We start from the raw sequence: 15,917 nt of genomic DNA, 5'->3' as shown, positions 1-15,917 counted from the left end.
CCGCTTAAAGGGTAGCTATAGCCAATTATTCATGCGCTCCTTTGGACTTGACTTTGGCTGGAGGAAGAGACATGCTTTCAGATACATTTGAGGCAGCCTTTTGTTGCACAAATGTTGCATCTACCTGGCACATTTTTCCTTTGTTGTGTCATTACAGTACAATGAGTAATGTCAGTACAACCCTACAATTATCTAAGGGATAACTAAGTTATGCCATGTTGTGTTTTTTTTTTCTTATGTTCTTGTTCTTCCTCCCCCTTTTTCTACTTCTTATTTGCTCAGAATGTTTTTGAAGTCAGTTTGTCTTATTCTTCTGATTTCAGTGGGGTTTTAAGTAGACACAATGTGTAATGTTTGGTTTAAATGACACCAAAATTCTAGATAGTCTGCTAAAGTTTCATTGACCACGGCATCAAGTATTAGGCATGGAATTGCACCACTGCTTTGCCACTCAGTATAGTTGTGTGGCCCCAAGCACATTTCTTGGCCTCTCTGAGCCCCAGATACCTCATCTGTAAGCTGCAAAGAACAATTCCTACATCAAAAGGTTGTTGAAATATTAGTTTCTTTCCCTTAGTAGTTATGACTCATATCGATCATCCCTCAACATGTGAATGTCCCTGTGTGTAAAGCCTGGTGGTGGGGCTCATGGGAAAATATAAACTAAACAAAATATGCATAGCTACTGTTACACGCCCCCACCCCACCCTTGAAGTGCATGGCCTGAATAAAAAGTGAAATCATCCATGGGAAACAATCAAAGAATAATGTTATAATACAGCACCAGCTCTATACTCATCTTCTGGCAAATGCATCCACACATACTGTCTATTCTAATTTGTGCCAATGTGGATGTGAACCTCAATACCTCTTTGAGACCCTCTCCCTATTAATCTAATCACACACAAAAGCATTAGTCAGTTAGTTAGTCCTTACTGAAGATTTCAGATGATGGGAAGGTGGGTGTGTTTACAGGATAAACCCAACACAAACAATTTGCTTAAAGCCCCATTCAGTCTTTCCAATCTCTAAATAGCCTATTGTCACTCCTCCCCCAACAAGGCCTTTGCCCTGTGACTCCTCTTTCTTTACCACCTTCCTCCTGAGAATGATGCAAACTCCTCTCCTTGTCAGTGAGTGCAAAAGTTTAGCGACCTTCTTAAGTTACTTGAGTATGTCTGTGGTGAGGTTTCACCCTTTTTCTCACAGAGATTATCAAAATATTTCTTCCAAACGCAGCACAAGAGTAATGCAGGTGAATACAATTTTCTCCGTCTCTCTATTACACACACTGCTTCATTCCATTCTCATAATATCCTCGTGAAGGTAGTGCTATGTCAGTTTTATGGATGGGGAGACTAAAACTGAGAAGTTGAGGATCACCCCAATGTAAAGGCCTTGCCTCCTATACTTGTTATGAGGACTAAAGAAGGGAGCATATCGTTAAGTGCTTGTCCCAGAGCGAGTCACAGAGAAGGAATGGTGGCCTCCAGTAACAGAAGTAATAATATTAGTAGACATAACAGTAGCAATTGCCCTTGTCCCGTCTGGCTTGACGGTAGCATAATGAAGGTCAACAGCAGGTTTGACTACGTAGTTTGTAGGACCCAGTACAAAAGCAAAATGTGAAGCCTGACCAGGGGCAGGGAAGTCAGTCTCCCCTTTCCACAGGCCCACCACCCCAACCTATGGCAGGCAAGTGATCCCCTCCTGCCAAGGGATAATAGTCACTAGGCCAGTATAAGCTTGATATTTGGGTTGGATGTGAGTGAGAGGCCCCTACCAGGTCACCCACCATATTGCCCACCAAACACACCATGAGATGCAGCTCAAGGCAGGATTGGTGGATGCCTTGCCTATCCCAAATGCCACAGGGTGGGTGACCCTTCATACCAAGACTACCTACCACCACCAGGGGAAGAAGGAGGGTAAGGGCTGAAAGAAGGCCACTGCCTTCCTAACCCAGTCAAGGCCACCTGACTGCTACCCCAGACAAAGAGCTGTGGTGGTTGTGGCGTAAGTCAAAGAGGGGAATCCGTAGGTAGCACCATAGGCAGCAGGAGGGAACAGACAGCCAAAGATTCATCCCAGGAAGGCAGGACCTCATGTAAGCTGAGGTTCTAAGCACCATAACACATGGTCCATAGTCACGTTAGGTTTCACTTACAAAAAACACAATTTCGAAGTTATAAGTATTTGGAATTACAAGAGTGCAACTGCAGAGCATTAACTCAAGTGTGGGGCCTTCTGAGTGCCTTCAGGCCCTGTGAGACAGCACTAGTCACATGTCCACAAAGCCAGCTGATCAACAATGAATATGCAAGTGCTTTAAAAAGTCTTAACACTGTAAAAATGTGGAGTATCACTGCTGTAATAACCATTATGCAAAAATAGTATTAGATCCTAGCAACTCTGTTGGGCATTTACTTAGTAACCCTCAATTCGTATGAGCAAAGGAGAACTCTGATATATTTGTTTTTCTCTCAGGAGGAAAAAATGTTTCTAGATCCTTCTGAGTGATAGGGTGAAATCAGAGTTTCCAGGGACATCCCTGCACTCCCCACAAATCTCTCTTGTAATAGACATGTCAAAGCAGAGACCCTGATTCTGCCACAGATCAGAATTATGGATCCTCCCCTAAGCAGGACAAAGGAACTCCTACCCTGGAAATTCCCTCAGCATCTGCTTCCCTCCACCCACCACCCAAGGCCTCCAGGAACATGGAGCTCTCTGCCACACACTTTCCATTAGCTCAGAATTTCAAACTCAGGGATGCCCCACTGCCCTCCAAAAATTTCTTGGTTTTATGGGTACTGCTGGGCTGCAGATCTGACACTCTTCACACCTTACACATAGATTTGATCCCATCCGCTTCAATATAGCAGACCCGCAGGGGCATTTTTGATAGTTAAAAGAGCATCCAATGATTCAGAATAAAGCAGTTATTAAACAGTTTCTTGGTCTACATCATAATTAGAAAAAGCAGCTGAGAGAAAGGGGAGAAAATGCAAATTAGAACATTCGTATCCTCCATACCCACCGGGGACCCATTTAGAGCAAAGTAGTAATTTACCAAATGATAGCCTAATGTCCTGAAAGAGTTAAGGTGGCTTCCCACATTACTTCTACCCAGACAGCCTTTTCTGCCCCAGGGCTACGCTGACTCACCCTATGGGTCCTAACTGAGTATATAGACAAAAAAGAGTAGATTTTCCCAGCACTGCACTACAGACCCCACCCTAGTGTTCAACAGAAGGGAGTGGCTAATTGTTCTTTGGGATGATCCTACCCCCAATCCTCTCCCTGCCCCTCCCCAACAGAAATTTCAGGAAGCCTGTGTTCTTTCTTTCCCAGCATCTTTCTCTTGTAAGCCAGTGAGGGTGACAGCAGACACCACCACCAAGTGTCAAGCTGGGCATTGCTCTGCAAGGGAGAATGTTTTAGAGCCAAGCTGTTATCAGTCACGGTTCTGACAAAGCCCCACTTCATAGCAACTTGCCTGACGCAGCAGCTGTAGTGTCATGTGAGAATACATGAGAATGGGAGTTAGAAATTTTGAATTCTAGCCATGGTTGTGCTACTTACCAGCTGAGTGACCTTGACCAAGTCAATGGACCTCTCGGGGATTCCATTGCTTCATTTATCAAATAAAAACAATATAGCAATGGCAACCTCAGGTTATTGTTTTGAGGATTAGTTAAAATAGCATGTAAATATATTTTGTCAACTAAAAAATATCTTGGGGCGCCTGGGTGGCTCAGCTGGTTAAGTGTCTGACTCTTGATTCTGGGCTCAAGCCATGATCTCAGGGCTGTAGGATCGAGCCACGTCAGGCTCAGCACTGGGTGTGGAATCTGTTTAAGATTCTCTCCTGCCCTCCCCTCTCTCAAATAAATATATAAACCTTTTTAAAAACCTCTTATGACTTTATTAATAAAGGAAACATTGGGGGATAATGAAAAATCATGGATCTCAGAGCCATACTACCTTCTGGATTTAATTCTGGTGCTGTCTGATCTTGGAAAATCACTTAGCCTCTCAGAGCCTTCATGATTTCTTCATCTGAAAAAAGAAAAGATGGTACTAAAGTAATGACAAAGACCCTCCACATTGTTGCGGTAGCGCGTATAAGGGCCTGGTACTTGGTAAGTACACAAGATGGGGCATCTGGCTGGCTCAGTCAATAAAACATCATACTCTTGATCTCAGTCTTGTGAGTTGGAGCCTCACGTTGGGTATAAAGATCACTTTTAAAAAAAAATCTACATAACCAGAGTAGGTACTCAAGAAATAGGTTTCTTCACTTCATGTCTCTTCCCCATTCCCAGAAATGTCTTGACAGCTCCAGGCATTAAGCTCAGCACCCTGGCAATGTCAGTGTCACCAATTTAGAAACCTCCATGAAAAGAGAGCTTCTCTTCTTCAGTGTTCCAGCAGAGTCCTGGTCCTAAACTTCCCTGAAAGATCCCCTGTGACTTAGTGACAAAATCCTTCAACTGGCCAGTGGATCACGGGTTTACTCAATGGTCAGCTCTTCTAGGATTTTCTAGGATTTCATGACTGAGGGCTGAGGAAGTGGGTTTTCAGTGAAAAATCAGACAAATGCTAACAGAAATAGAAGGGACTAGGTGTTAAGCAAGAAAAACAGTGGACTTCAACCGCAACTTCCTACCCTAAGATTCAGTTCTAACAACCCAAATTTATTTTTAATATTTATATGTAATTCTTTCTCCCTTTGCCTATGTAGGGTATGTTAACACTCTGAATGGACACTGCTGGAGAATTAGCATAATGATATACGTAATCACCATCAAATGATAGGCTAGCTTGTCCTACATAAAATTCTGTGGAGAAAAAATATATATATATATTTTTTCATGAGTCTACATTAGTAAGTTTCTGTGCACTCCCAGAGGCATGAGCTCTCCCTCACTTGTACAACTGATAAGCACACTGGAAGGTACTATGGGAAGGACCTTTGTCACTTAGTTGAGCTGTTAAGTTGGAGTAGCCTCTTGATTCTAAAGATCTACCAGTTAATCCTGGGTGAACTTAATTCTCTGGCTGAATAATTATTGTGCACCAGGTAGTATGCTTAGATTTTTATGTGGATGCACTCATTTGATCCTTTAAGGACAAATTCTCCCTATTTCACAGACACAGAAATGAAGTGCAGCAAGATTAAGCAAACTTTTCAGGGCTTACAACTAATAAATGACAGAGTCATATTTGAACCCTGGTCTGAGCCCACGGCCTTATTCCATACATTATAATACCTCCTTGAGGGCCCCAAGTATAACCTCCAAATGTGCTATAGACCATATTTTTCTGAATCCAAATGCAGATCTAATGTCCTGACTCACTTAAAAAGGGTTGCCTGGGAAGTCAGGAACACATGCCCACTTAGTAAAATGGACCCCCAGATCAGGTTGCCGGAGCATTTTCCTCTCATGGCCGACCTTGAAAGTTGCTGCAAGTGTTGAGCACAGCAGCTCTACTGGTTAAAGGTGTTAGAAGGATGAAGTATTTAACACCTGTGTTGTGTGGCCAGAACTGAATCCCAGGGGCTGGTTGTAAGCAAAAGCTGCAAGTGAATGTCTTAGCTATGGCTCAGTGGAGCTGTACGTGGCTTAGGCCTTGAATGTAGTTAACATCCAAAAGAAGTCCCCAGGTCTTAATTCAGAAGACTGGGGCAGAACATTGCTGGCAGATGGGCCTCTGTGTTTACAATCATTCCCCCTGGATTCCAAGCCTGCTTGCCTTCAGGAAAAAGTGTAAATCCCTTCTGCTCACTCTGGGTTGTGTTAGCTGGGTAGTAAATATGCCCCTGGTTAATAGGCAGTCCCTAAGTTGTTTTTAAATTTGCTATCCAAATAAAAGGAATTTTTCCACAGCAAAAGTATAATCATGCAATAAAAATTATAAAATCTACGAGTGGTGGAAGTTAGCCGATACCTTATTTATCTCACTAACATCAAGCAAGCCCTGAGTATGAGGAGGAATCGCACCACTTCTATGGCAGACGTATCCCACCAACAGCCACACGCACCCATTTGCTACTCAAAGCCCTCCCTGATGCTCACCTCTTGTGGAACTCCTTGATCCTGTTTTGTCTCCAGTATGCAGGCTCTATCTCTCTGGCTTGTGTCCTATGAGCTCTATCTACACACACCAGCTTTGTTTTTTCAAAATTCAACACCCCACTTTCTACATATTGGAAGGTAAGGCTCCACAATATTGTGATTATAAGTCAACATTCATGTCTTTTAAATAGTTAGTTCTGAAATGCCTTTTTATTAAACACTTGTTCACATGATTAAAAAGATTTATTTGAGGGTGGAGTTTTCTAAAAATTCTTCTAGCTTCCCAGTGGGTCATGTCTTATCCCACAGTATAAAATGGCGGTGCTATCCAGTGTTCTCTGATAATTCTACATGTGGTTCTAGTGGATGACATTCCATTCCCAAGCCTTCCAACTACTAGGAAATAAGCAGATAGAAAATCCACATCTCTTGTCCTCACCTCGCTCCTGAGCTCCAGATTTAGAATCTGTTTGCCTTCTGCATTTGTCTATGTGGAGAATAAACTAAAATTCGACATGTGCCCAGCTTTCTTTTCCTTGTTTGACAAACCTTTTCCTAAGGCCTATCTGGGGTCAGAAGGTGAACAGAAGTAGAGGATTACATAAGCAGGGTCTCTGACTTCATGCGGTCTTATATGGAGATCCATAACTAAACACGTAATTACCAAAAAAAAAAAAATTAAAATTAAAAAAATGCTATTATTAGGGACACCAAAGTTACTGTGAAAGCAAAATAATTTTGCCTAAGCCAATATGGAGATATATAAACATTTTCCTAGAATAAGGAAAATGGTTGAAATCCATAAGGATAAACTGGGTTTACCCAGAGACACAGTTCCACAAAATTAGAGTCCATCAGTAACCCACCTTCCTATTCCTCAGCTCCTAACTCAAGGTTTGACATCACAAGAATTCAGTAAATCTTGATATAATGAGCAGAAGTATTTTTATGTCACTACCTTTTTAAAAAAAAGATCATTAATGTAGTATGACAGATCACAGGACAGCTCTGGCCGGTGAATACACACAAACATCAGACTTAAAACGTGGATTTGTTAAATGGGATCCAAGTCATCAGAGTTTGATATAAAGTCAAAAGTTCTCCATCTTACTATCTCATTACCTCTTAATCCTATTTATATCCAAGAATTCCTCCCCAGAATTTGTTTACTGACTCGATGAGGTATTTCCCGCTTTAAGTTTTGTATGCCTGGCATTATAATTCTGAAGGACAGAGACAGCTTCTATATAAGTGGGTTTGTGCCATGCCTCCTTTTAAATAATTTTTAAAGTATTCTTTTCTTTGCTTAAAAATAATCAAAACAAATTAAAAGCTATAAGATAATGTTGGATATTAGGATAAGCTAACATTGAAATAAGAAAGATCTTTTTCCTTTAATATTGTTAAGTATGAGAGGATTTCTTCCTCCAAGAATCTCAAAGCAGTTCTCTTAAATATATAATTCCAGTTGGCTTAAGACCAAAAGTCATAAATAAATTTGTATTACATCATGGAATTACATGTTGATCCGTGAAAACTGATCTTATTTAGTTTCAGATGCCAAATCTATTTGGATCTATTGAAAGAGGAGTGCCTGCCTTTTTATTCCTTATCTTCCTAACCCTGGAAGTAACCATCATACTAGATTTACAGGATTCTTCTACATAGCTCCAGATTAAAAAAAAAAAAAAATCAACACTGGTTGCCTCATTTCCTTTGTTTTCCTGGAAACTTTACTAAAACATTTTATCCTTTCCTGGTTGGGATTGCTATTGTTGAAGGTAATAGGCATCTATTTCTTTTTATTTCAGAACTCTTGCACATTTTTGTCAAAGTGCATACCTCGATACTGTGAACACGAGAGGTATACAGTAAAGACTTTGCTAAAAACATTTGAGCTAACATCTTGCGGAGGGTTCATTATGCACCAGATACCACATTTAGTACTTTACAAAGTGTGTTAAGTTAGGACTCAGCTCAATCACAGACTCAGAACCAGTATGAGATATACACCAGGACATTTACTGCAAGCAAGTGGCCTATGTAATTGTGCAACTGGCTGGGTAGTCTGAAATCTGTAGGGCAGGCTGCAACTCTTAGGCAGGGGCTGGAATTGCCTTTCACAAAGCTGCTTTTTCTTCAGGGAAGCCTCAGTTCTGCTCCTAAGGCCTTTTAACTGATTGAATCAAATTATCCAGAATAATCTCTCTTAGTTAATAAAGTCAACTGATTATGGACTTTAACCACATCTACAAAATACTTTCATAGCGACCTAGATTGTGTTCGATTAAGTAAATGGGGACTATCACCTAGCCGGTTTGGCACATCAAAAAGAGCACCACATATGTGTAATCTCATTTCCTCCTAACCACAGCTCTATGAAGTAATTTCCATTATTGTCATATACGCTTTACAAGTTGGAAAGATAAGGCTTGAAAAACTCAGGTAATGTACTCAAGATTAGAAAACTATTAAGTGGAATACCAAGTACGTGAACCTGTAAGTCTGCTTCCCAAATTGAGAGCTTAATTAACTACTGCACAATACTATATCAAAACAAAGGAATAAAGTATTATAATTCTACTCCTCTAACTCTATACAAAGGGACTCATATTAGTGTTTTACCTCTTACAGCCATCTTTAGACTTTGTAAGATGAAAACATTCAACATAGCCTTCTGAATAATTTGTTTAATGCAAAGAAAGAATACAGAAGATTGGAGAATCCCAAATGTTAGCCCTTTCTGATTTAAAATTGCTGTCCTTATATAAATAGTTTATGTTAGAGAGGGTTGCATTCTTGATGACTTGTAATGGAATGGATGCTTTACTTTTCATTGGGATATAGGGAAATTGGGAATTGGCGCTATAAGAGCTATTTCTTAATTGTATCATGTTTCAAGATATAGTGTATTACTTTATATAACCAATGTTTTAAAAACAAAATGTAGGGATCCCTGGGTGGCGCAGCGGTTTGGCGCCTGCCTTTGGCCCAGGGCGCGATCCTGGAGACTCGGGATCTAATCCCACGTCGGGCTCCCGGTGCATGGAGCCTGCTTCTCCCTCTGCCTGTGTCTCTGCCTCTCTCTCTCTGTGACTATCATAAATAAATTAAAAAAAAATGTAGATTCCCCCAAGTAATAGAATATGAAGTTATAATGCATAGTTTAAATAACACAAATTAGAAATTAATCTATTTTTAGCAAAAACATAAGACTACTGAAGGAAAAACAAAGTCTGGCATTGAATATCCTGAGGCACCATAACATCATGGTAAGCGTCTGAACAAGTGGCAAGAATTCACGGCTCTGCTTCTGCCTCTAGTTAGGGTAGGTCCTTGGGTAAGTGACTTAACCATTCTTGGCATCACTTTCCTTTTCTACAATATGAGAGGGTTTCATAAGATGATCTCTTATATCCTTTATACTGTTCCAGAGCATTAAAATGTCTAAAATTTCAACTATGACCTAGGGGATATTTTAGTGCCAAAGAGTAGAAAGTCATTCTTCTGTGGATTATTTAATGTTTTTACCCAAACCACTAGGAGTCTGGTAAAACCTTTATGTCTTAATATGCATACCTGGAGGTTATTGCCAAATTTCATTAGTGCCAGGATGAAGTTATTTTCCAGGTCTATCGTATTTAATATGTTGAGCTGATTATGCTGAATGGAGCACCTGTACCAGCTACCATGGACAGCTACTTACCCTCCAGTCTCCCTCAAGAAGTTTTCAGTCGCCAAGCACAAATGCTGACAGAGAATTAGATTTCCGTCACCCTCTAGAGGTAGCACAGACACAAAAAGACCTAGAGGTCCCAAATGACTGGAGTGCAGAAGATTTGAGAGCGTGCCTCCTTTCTAAAGAGCCCTTAGTTCCTTGCTAACAAAGGGCATCTTTTTGACAGAGCCCAGCATTGTTGCTAGAGAACAATATCCAGAAGAGAATGGTGCCCTCAGGAATGTCATTCTTCAGTCATTCACATGATCAGGAGACCAAGGAAACACTATTCCACCCTAAGTCTCATGTGTTTGGTGGTGTTGTGAGAAATAGAAGGAAACAACCTGAATCCCAAACCCATTGAAAGCTGGCTGATCTCAAAAAACCAGAGAAATGCAAACATGCCCTGGTCAAGAAAGGCAGATTATGTCCAATCTGTTTCTCTTTCTATATATGTAAGATGCAAAATCAAAAAGCCCCACAAACTCCTTCTGTAAATGAGAAAGCATTTCTATAGTGTTAAGGGTTCATGGTCTGGAGCCTCACCGGCCTGGCCCTGCCTCTCGCTAGAGGGGTCGCTTTACGCTATACTATTGACCCGAACCTTGCAAAAGCACAAGATGACATGAAAATAGACAAAACAGTGGACATTTTGTGTTTCTTGTTTAGGGCAATGAGTACTGTCCCTTAAGCACGAGCAGCAGATCTCCCTAAGCCTTTTATTTTTCAACTGTAAAGTGAGGATAATAATAAAACTTGCCTCACGGAGTTCTGAGAATTAAATGAGATAATTCACAGATGCCTGGCAGATCCTAAGTGCTGGGTAAATGTTGTCTAGTATTTGAAAATTAACTCACATTTCTATTTTAGTGCCAGACTTTTGCAGTTGACCAACATCTTTGTTTCCTTTGGCCTGAAAGCACTGAATGTGCACTCTTAAGTTTAGAAACCGAAAGTACCCTGAAAACAAGCAGACTGATGAGTGCTGTTGGAGTTCATCAGAAGGCCGTCCACTCCCTTAAATACCTAGAGTATCTCATTCCAGGCTATGTCCCACAGACAGTTTGGGTGCCGTTACCTTGCGTTCGGGCGATGGGTATCGTTGGTGGGAACCTGCGGTTCTTACCTCCAGTCTAAGTGGGCAACTCACACTTTTGGATGGAACGTGGAAACCCCAAAGGACTGGAGCGCGTGGGTTGCCAGATATACGCTCATTCACATGTTACGGAATTAAGCGGTCTGTAAACCACACATTGTTTTTATTTATTTATGGCGAGGGAGAACTAAGAGGATTTTTTTTTAATGGGGGGAAAGCTTTGTCATTGGAGGTCAGTTGTCCCACCTATGACTGGCATCATTTTGAAGAGAACGAATTTATACAAGCGTTCAGCGTTCGTAGGCGCACAGTGGGGACTTTGGTGGGAACGGGGGGGGGGGGGGGGGCGGGGATAAAGGGTGTTTAAACCGTGCCTGGAAACGTGTCCCGGGGGCTGGCCATCCCCCTCGGACAGCAGCTGGAAGGCTAGTGGCTCGGGCGCCACCGGTCCACACAGTCGAGCGCGGCGACGGCCTGTCCTGCGCGGTGCACTCGCGGCGGCTCGCTGCTGGGAGGAAGCCCTGGGGCGGCCTCGGAGCAGAGCGGGGCGTCCCCTCGCCCCCTCCGCCGCCGCCGCCTCCTCTCCCCAGCGGCTGCGACGGCAGTGACGGCGGCGGTGGCGGCTGCTGCCACCGCTGCTGCCGCTGCCGACTGGTCACCTGGGCGCCTGCGGAGCTGCCTGGCTGCTGCCGCCGCGCGGCCCCTCGGAGCGCGAGGAGGAGGCGGCGAGGAGCCAGGATATCCATAGTAACCCAGGATGCGCCGGGCGCCGAGCCCCAGCGAGTGCGGGAGGACCGAGCCCCCGCGCGCCCGCAGCCCGCCGTGCTAGGCGCCCTGCAGCCCCCGCGTCGCTCCGGCGGTCCGGGTGCCCCTGAGCGGTAAGCCCTCCCGACACCCCGGCCGACGCCTCCCACCGCCCCGGCCGCCCGCCCCCGGGAAGCGGCCGCAGAACAATGGAGAGCGCCGCCGGCAGCCCCGCAGCCGGCCCCCGGGGGAGGACGCGCCGCCGCCGCCGCCGCCGCCGCCGCCACCTGGGCCGGGACCGGCGTGCGCCGCGGGGGGCCGGGCGCGTGCGAGGGCGCGTGCGAGGGCGCGCGGCGGGCGGGGGGCGCGGGGCGCGGGCCCGGGGAGCTGGCGGGGAGAGCCCGGCGCTCGGCGCAGCGCGGCCAGGCTCGGCGCCCCTCCCGCCGCGCCCGCCCCTCCTCGGCGCGCTCGCCCTCGCCCTCGCCGCCGCTCGCTAGCACTGGGGGCGCCCACAAAGATGCTCAGAGGCAACGGCTAGGGGAGCCGAGTTCCAGCCACATGTCCGCGTCGGCGGGGGCCAGAGCCCGCCAGCCCTCGCGGAGCCCGGCTCGCAGCCAGCCCGCGGCCGCCGCCGTCGCTAGCGCCGACCGGCTCGGGTGAGTAGCGGGCGGCGGCGGGCGGCGGGCGGCGGGCGGCGGGGCTCGGCTGCTCCCCCGCCGCCCGCCGCGCCTGCTCGCCGGGATGCGGCCGCCCGCAGTGGTGCGGCCGCTGGGGGAGCGGAGGAGAAGGGGAGCCGGTGGGAAATCCGCGGAGGCTGCGGAAGGGGCTGGCCGGGGCATTTGTTGCAGCCTAGGCTAGCGGTCTCCACTGTGTGGGCTTTTTTTTTTTTTTTTTCCTTTTCCTTACCGTGGCTCGGTTATTGGTTTTCCCTCACCTCCCACCCCTCGGGCTGGGCACATTTTCCCTTCCCTTTCCTTGTCTTCGCGGTTGCGAGGAGTTCCAAGCGGTGAATTACTGGAGGTCTCTCCAAATGCTTTGACTTTCACGAGTATCTATTTTCCAAAGGTCATTTGTGTTCAAACATCAAAAAGCCACGACAACCCATGCAATTGCGCTTTGGATCGCCTTCGAGGAAGAGACCCCGGAAGGGTCGGTGTGGAGCGTGCCTTCTCTCCCCGTGTTTGTTAACCACGGATTACGCGGAGGGGGACGTGGGCACGGACTCCCCAGTGGTGCGCCTTGCAGGGCAGTGACAGAGCAGCAGAGACTGCAATTAGCTGCTTTGCTGAAGGTCGGGTCAGCATTTCTGTTGAAATCCCAATTTCCGTGGTTGGAACTTGGATGTGATTTTACTCCAGGCTAAAACTTGCCAAAGCCAAACAGGGACTTGCTTTTATAAGGAAACAGCCACTGCCTCGTGGTGTTTTTTGTGGGGTTTTTGTTGGGGTGTTTTTCTATTTTTTTTTTTTTTTAGTTGGTTGGTTGGTTCGTTAGTCGTTCTCTCTCTCTCTCTCTTTTCAAGAAAACCAGCTGTCTGCAAACATGAGCCCCTCAAACAGGCAGCTCAGGAAGGCTTTGCATTCTTAGAGATTGACGAGAAAGGCTAGTCCCCGCCGCAGTTATCATTTCTCTCCTCTGAGCGACTGAGATGTTAGTTTTAGAAGACTAAAAATTCAGTCCCCGTGCTGCACAAATATGCCCAATATGTTGTATCTGTAGAATGGAAGCATACGAGCCCTGAGGTCTTTACTGAGTCTTAGACACTTGGATTAGTGTACTTGCTATACGGACTCTTGCATCTGGAAAGACAGGATTAGAGGAAGTAGTGCTGGGAGGGCCCCCCCGAGGAATTTAGGTCCAACTGAAGACTTCTGTGAACGTTGACACAAGCGACTAAGGAAGTCTGTAATTCTCTTCTGAGAGTCTTTACAATACGGTAGATCCTGCTGAAGTTTGGAGCCAGAAGGGAAAAAGAAGAAAGAAAATTAGAAAACGCCTCAGAGGTCACCTCGAAACCTGTTTTGTTCTTTGTACTCAGCAGATGAGCTTAGGCAAGGAGATGCCAGTGGTGTCTGGGTTATTTGAGTCCATACTGTTGATGGCTCTGTGACAAAATAGGCTATAATGACTTGCGCTGGCTTTATTCCACCATAAAGGCTTCTTCAGAAGTGTTCTGCTCTGTTGTTCTGTCGGTCGGTCGTGAGTAACTCTTGGTGTGATGACAGTGATGATCCTTCCCGTCTCAGATGGTGGAGAAAAGAGTAGCTGGTATAAATGAGATTAAAACAGATGCATGCTACCTAGGAGACTCAGTGACAATGTCATACAAAAACATTACAAAGACTTTGAAAGCTTCAGGTTGCAGGGGGAGATAGGATTTTTGGAAAAAGCAGTGAAGAATTAGAGCTCCCTGTTCAGGGATGGGAACTTTGTCTTGCGGTTGCTCATTGCCAAACTTAATTTTACTGCATTGGAATTACTTTACTTGATGCACCTCGGCGCTTTTAGTAGAAGCAATATTTTTTCCTTCATCAGTGATAGTAGAGTGACTATACACACATGCACCGGGAATGAGAGACCCTATATTGTTAAAATTCTACTAGAACCAGAGACAGACAACAGTGTTTTGCATCTACCTGGAGATCGAATCTCCATTAAAATAATTTTGAAATATAGCATGGTGCAAGATTGAGTAAGATGCCTTGGGGTGATGAATTTTTAACGAAACTGTATGAATGCATTTATTTGTCAGCAATATGGAATGACAATGGCTGAGCAGCCACTAACAATCTAAAAGTTTGCAGGTGTAACCAGTTTTTTATAGTATCGAATTCTGATACCTTTCTTGCTCTTGATTTTGCTGCAAATGGTACAGTAGGTATGGAATGTTAGGGAATACTTTCTTGAAAATAGTAGTATTTGTTTAAAGTTACTCTGCATGTTCCAAATAGAGTACAGATTACAGCACAGTGTAAAGGAAAGGCATTCCCAATAATCATTTGTGATGTTATTACTCTCTTGTAAATGTTGGCAGATATTTTGCAGCTTATTATCAAGTCATTCTCATTGCATCATTCATTGAGTAAGCATTTTTGGGGTATCATGGGTTCCAAAGCAGGCTTATCCTTTCTCTGAATGTAAGGCAGACATGTTCTCCAAATGTCATATTGATATAAATGCTTCGGCGTTGTCGGTGTTTATACCACTGGCAGAGTCTGTAGAGACACCGGGTAGAGTTTATTGATGTCCCTATTTCTGACCAGATACTGGTGTCAACATATGTCACAGGAATATCCATCAAGCCAGTTAATGTCCCGAGAGGAATGAACAATTAGCAAAATTAATTTAGAGATCTGCTTGATTAAAGTCATTCATGCTCATGAGTAAAAACATTTGTATTTCTGTAGACATGTTTGGTTTTTACATATTTTGGACTTATAGCAGTAGCTCAGACTTAGTATTTATTGGTGCCAATACCAGTAATCAAAGTACCAGGTCTTTCATAGACCACCAGTAATTAATGGAAGTGTGAACAGAATCCAGATTTACCAGTTGGCTACCTGTCTTTTCCCTCCATGGACAATACACAAGAACAAAGCATAAATGTTTGCCATTGACTTTAATAGCCGCGTATATCAAGAAGCCTTGGGGAAAAAAATTGCTGCATCCATATTTCTTTGAGGTAAAGATTACATTAGCTATGATGTCTTTATGCTTGTATTAATATTTGATTTCTTTAAAATGATTGTTTTCAAAGTGCAGTACTGTCAATATATTTAATAATTTGCTTGAGAAAGAACATTTACATGAGTGCATTTATCTTCCCACATAACTGTCAATAATACATTGTTCCAGAAATCTATTTTTATGTAGATGTAATTTTCATGTAAAAATTAACCTTTCTTATAATTCTAGTGTGAGACGAAAACCATTCTTATTCATCTGATTTTTGCTTTCTCTTCACACAATCATGAGATGGTTTTTTTTGAGAAGGCAAATATGATTCAGCTGAGTCATTTTTTTTCTTTAAAAAATTGTGAAGATAGATTAATTTGTTTAAATTAGTTCCCTAAAAATTTTTGTCTTTAGTCCATATCTCCTAGCTGTTCATATTTACAGAGAGTGAAGACCTAGGGACTGTTTGCTGGGAGTTTCCTCCCATGAGAACAAGAGGAAATTCAGAGACGATCAAAGCAACTCTTGAACTGGAAGTAACAAAAACGCACATTCTGACACCACCACCCCCCTTGGTTACTGAATACTTGATAGTACATTT

The 15,917-nt window shown here is 44.0% G+C and overlaps 1 protein-coding gene across 38 annotated transcripts in view; it reads left to right on the top strand.

The window, feature by feature from the left end:
• ANKS1B (ankyrin repeat and sterile alpha motif domain containing 1B) overlaps positions 1-15,917 on the top strand; it is a 1,023,959-nt gene that overhangs the window by 870,333 nt on the left and 137,709 nt on the right. For 3 of the 38 annotated variants that reach the window (XM_072724654.1, XM_072724646.1, XM_072724644.1), the window contains exon 1: positions 11,501-11,775. The exons of 26 other annotated variants lie outside the window; for them this stretch is intronic. The gene's annotated coding sequence lies outside the window, so the exon portion shown is untranslated. Of the gene's footprint in view, positions 1-11,286; positions 11,776-12,018; positions 12,298-15,917 lie in introns of those variants that run through there. 9 more of the 38 variants (XM_072724647.1, XM_072724645.1, XM_072724643.1 and 6 more) reach the window with 7 other exon arrangements.

This window comes from Vulpes vulpes, chromosome 10, assembly GCF_048418805.1.
Source record: "Vulpes vulpes isolate BD-2025 chromosome 10, VulVul3, whole genome shotgun sequence".
Lineage (NCBI taxonomy): Eukaryota > Metazoa > Chordata > Mammalia > Carnivora > Canidae > Vulpes > Vulpes vulpes.
This window is presented reverse-complemented; position numbering and strand designations above follow the sequence as displayed.